Here is a 4820-nt window from a genome sequence, read left to right on the forward strand (position 1 = left end):
CGTTTTGTGTCTCGTTCGTTCGTCGCTCAAATGTTCTTTTTTTTATGTGTGCTCCTGTCTGCGCATTCTGTCTACATCCGTGAACCTGTGTCCCTACTTTTCTCCTTTTCTTCTTCTTTCATCCTCTCTCACTCCTTCGACCCTGCTCACTTTCCGGTTTGTCTTGTCTCTACTTTGCTGTTCTCCCTTCTCGTTTTTGCCTGGTTGGGGGTAGGCCCTTTCCCTTGTCTCCCCTCTCTTTTTCTTTATCCACTTCCCGTGGCTCTCCTCGCTTTTTTGCGGCCATTCTTTTTCTGGACATTTTAATTTCCGTTCCCCCCCGGGGGGGGGTGGCGGTGGAAATGAAGAGGCAAATGTAAGAAAAGTGTGAGAAAGGGGGGGGGGGGGCAAAAGGTCTCCAAAAAGAAGTTAGATTATATTTGAACAGCCCTTTGTCTGTCAGTTCAGTGAGTCAGTCGAACAGATTGTCTGACCTTCAGCCGGCGAGTTCGTCTGTCGGCCGGTCTGTCCGTCTATCTTCCTCTCTTTGTTTTATCGGTCTTTCCCAGAGTGCCTGAGGACATGGACTCCTTTTTTTGTCTTAGTAAGAGTTTTACTACACTTGCAACTCGTTTTATCACATAATAAACAAGTACACACAAAAATATTTAAAAATAGGAGAGATAAGGGCTGGCGATGGTCTTTGGACAGGAAAGTAGATGCAAACTACAACAGAGCACCCGCCAACCACGGTACCACCCATTAGCATTGACTCCAATTTTTGACCCTTTGTAAGTGCATATTATTTTAAGCAAAACTAGTTTGCCCAAAGAACCGACTGACACTCACAGTTTACTTACTTCACTTGTTTACTTTTTCATCCTCTGTTGCCATTAAGCGACGAGGGGAGATGCAGTTTTCTATGGTAGGCCAGCTCCGCGGCTCTTTCAGATGTGATGTTGTTTTCTTAGGCACCATCGATCTACCTTTTGCGTGGCCTTCCTCTTCCTTTATAGCCTGAGTGCTTGGTGTTGTTGGCTCTCGAGGCTGGCTGGTCAGGTGACATGCGTAACAGGTGGCCAGACCATTAAAAATGTTATCCTGTCTTTCTATGTAACGACGGCAGGACTTAGTGCCGATAGCTGCTCTTACTTCTTCATTTCTCTGCCTGTCTCGTCTAGTGATGTTAAGGGTTTTGCGGAGACATTTCATTTCGCATGCGGTGATTTTGCTTTCATGGGTTTTGCTTAAAGTCCAGGTCTGGGACTGATAACATAATGTTGGTATGAATATTGAGGTGATAAGCTGTCTCTTTGTGTCCATGGGGATATTTGGTGCATTTCTCTATTTCTCTGTCTATGGACCTGTTTTCAGAAAAAGTGCTGCCAAGATATTTAAACTCCTTCACCTGTTTCAGTTGCTTACTATTGACATGGATGTTCAGGGGACTATGGTTTTCAGCTCACTTTCATAACCTCTGTTTTTGATGTGCTTATTTTCATGTTCAATTTCTCACAGCTGTTGTAGAGTTCGGTAATGTGAGTTTATCAGATTATAATCACCATGCGTGGGCATGATTCAAGGGGAATGTTTAGAGGACGCTACTACAATCGTGACCTTCTCGACTCGATGCCGCTCGAGTGAAAAAGTAAGACAACATAATAAAGTAAAAGCCAATAGAAAATTTTTAGATTGTACAATATTTATACTCAGATAAACGACGTGGCCTAGAAATATCTATCTATCTATCTATCTATCTATCTATCTATCTATCTATCTATCTATCTATGTGTTTGTATGCCTGTTTGTCTATTTTGTCTTTATGTCTACCTGTCTGTTTGTCTATTATAAGTACATGAACTTTTTTCTTGCTTCAGAACTCGATCAACAGGTGCTAAATCTATGCCTCCGCCTCAATTGTTATACGTGTAGCTACTTAGTTACCTTAAAATTCCAAAGTTCTATCTGACATGTTTGGCCATTTCGAGTTTCTAAGACTAAGACCACGAGATCAGAGATCAGAAACCAAATGTTCTGTTTGCTCTATCAAAATCGTAAGATAATTTGTAGTCATTATCCAGACATTCAAAGTGCCAAAGGATTGCATTCTGAAAAGCTTGATGTTGTTGTTTTTTTGTTTGTTTGTTTTTGTAAGTATTTTACGGCGCTCGCAACTGCGTAAGGTCACATGAGCGCGCGGGACACATTAAACTTTTTCAGTGGGTAGGGAATTTTGAATTTTGCCCGGGTGGCGGCCGAAGCCTACTCTTATCGATTTTAGACCACCAAGGGATCTGTAACGTGCGCAACTTGCACACGGGCCCTCCGAGATTTTTCGCCCTTGTCTGAGAAGGCTAGGTGTAGATCTTTCCTACCAGAAGAACAGGGGTGTGGCTGAAAGACAGCAGTAAGAAGAAGCCAAGGAGTAGCAGTAGAAAGGCTGCAGAAAGAATCAGGAGCCCAGAGGAGGGGGGCAAAGGAGATAAGGGAGTGGGGGCAGAAAGAGGAGACGAAAGCAGACGACAGAACATTGCTAGAGAGCAGGAAAGGAGGTGAAAGGAGACAATTTTAAAGAAGAAAAATTTTTGGTCACTACCCGGATTCGATCCCGGGACCTTTGAATGAGAGGCCAACACCTTAACCTCTAGGCCACGAGAGCTCCCTCTTGATGTTGTGAAACTCAACAACTTTTATGTCAGATTTCTCACACTGGGCACTGAGCTGATAGAAACTTGTGATTCTAGGGTAGCAGCTTATCTATCATTCATCAAGTAGGCCTAGATCTATACCCTACTTAGGAAAGCCAGTGTCACACTTATATAATTATATAGGCTGTCAGCAGACAGAGAATGCAACAGAGGTCGTTGAGCTGGTGAAACAATTTGTGAGGCAGCGTGGTGGAATCAGGCTCTCGTCAATTTTTGGGCATATAGAGTTCTTGGTATCATCTTAAAGCTTGTTTATTTGTCTTTATTTGGATGAAAAAAATATTCATTTATCTTGAATGCAAGTCAAAATATTTGCGAAAGAAGGAGGTGGGGTTACCTGTTTTCAGAGGTAAAATTAGTGAGAAAATGGCCGCCAACGATTAGTTATTTCCTTAGCTTAAAAGTCCGTGGTAACTGAAAATTTACATTTTTTGTGCCTTTAATCAACGTTTTTTAAGAAAAATCCACACTTAAATGAGTTCTTTAATAATAGGCCTGGAAGCTGATGAGCAAAAAACAAAAATTTGATAAAAATTCACAAACCTACAGAAAAATGCATGTTTCTTCAGTTTGATTATTCTGACGAGAGCCTGATTCCACCACGCTGCCCCACATTTGTTTTAATTGAGTGAAGAGAAGCGGATCGACTTATTAACGGCAATTTAGTCTAGGGAGAAAGTGAACAAGACTGACGGAACCAACAGAGGGAACGAAAAGAAACAGGACATGCTAATAGCACCCTCCGACCACCCGCTGTTGAAGCAAAAGATGTGGAATAAAGAGTGGATCCAACCATGTCCCCGTTTTGAAATTACACTTTTGTTCTTTGTAGATCTAGATATTATGCATGCAATAATAGAATGATGATGATGATGATGATGATGATGATGATGATGATGATGATGATGATGATTATGATGATGATGATGATGATGATGATGATGATGATGATGATTTCTGCATCGTCACTTCCATGCAACACAGTTCTAGGCGCTTTGCCATATCTTCACCATAACACCAGTATAAAATTTTACGAGTTTCAACTTGCATACATACGCTCTTTCGATTACGCTCACACACGAGCAGACATTATGTTCATACATCACATAACAATCTCAGCACTTCAACACTATTTGTTGCTTCATCAGAAAATTAAAATAGATAGGCCTAGATTTTTGCTATGCCATCTAAGTAGAAACTGACCTAAGAATATTATTATTATAGATTTGTAGTAGATTTATCCGACGAAATATAATTCTCTTCCCCTCTCCTCTCCCCCCCCATCCCCCCAAACCAATGCATGCAGAAAGTTTGATCATGAACTCCCCCCCCCCCTCGTATGTTGAGGTGGGGGTGGGGGTGCTCAGCCTACGCTTTGGCCTGGGTCCGAGAGGGTGTGCAAATTTCGTGCCAAGCGTCAAGCGCGCTATGCCTAATCACGTGACACAGTGCGGCTACAGCGCCAGAACCTTCAGTTGCTTTGTCTCAGCCTTTAGCACTTCAAGGCCAGAACCCCAGGGATATTCAGTCCTTGGGAACCTAAGCGCCGGGGCTAAAGGGACAAACCAATGAACTGTTATTGTCCCCGACGGAAGGACTACCTGACTGGACAGAGCTATAGTCGTAGTAAATAATAGTGGACACCTGACCAATCATTTCACTTTTCGAGCTATTATGCCTAAAAAAATTCGTTTGGGTGTTCGTGGAGTTTTTCTTTCATAAACATCGGAATCCATTGTTGTTTTGTCCTTTTCAACGTTTAAAAAACATGTTTTGTTTTTATTTTTTACAGCGAAGTAAAATTTTGATGAAGAAAACCAGGTGGGGCTGAAGCTGCAAACCCCACCCCGCAAGACGCCACTGCTTCTTGGAAGTATTTTTCTTTTTTTCTTTTATTTCTTTGGTAAGGTAACTCCAAAGAGGGGAGCATCGGCTGAACAGACGTGACGGAAAGCAACGTCTGGAGAACGGAAATGGCCGTTTGTTCGTGGCCTGGGCTGATAACGACGTCCACGCTTGTTAGTTTGGCCTCTCTGGCTCCTGCATCCTCCAGATTAGCAATTAGCATTTCACTTTACAAGGTGATTTAGATCGCGTTGGAGTACGGTGTGGTCTGTGAAGCATGGATGCACG

The sequence above is a fragment of the Aplysia californica genome, unplaced genomic scaffold, assembly GCF_000002075.1.
Source record: "Aplysia californica isolate F4 #8 unplaced genomic scaffold, AplCal3.0 scaffold00602, whole genome shotgun sequence".
NCBI lineage: Eukaryota > Metazoa > Mollusca > Gastropoda > Aplysiida > Aplysiidae > Aplysia > Aplysia californica.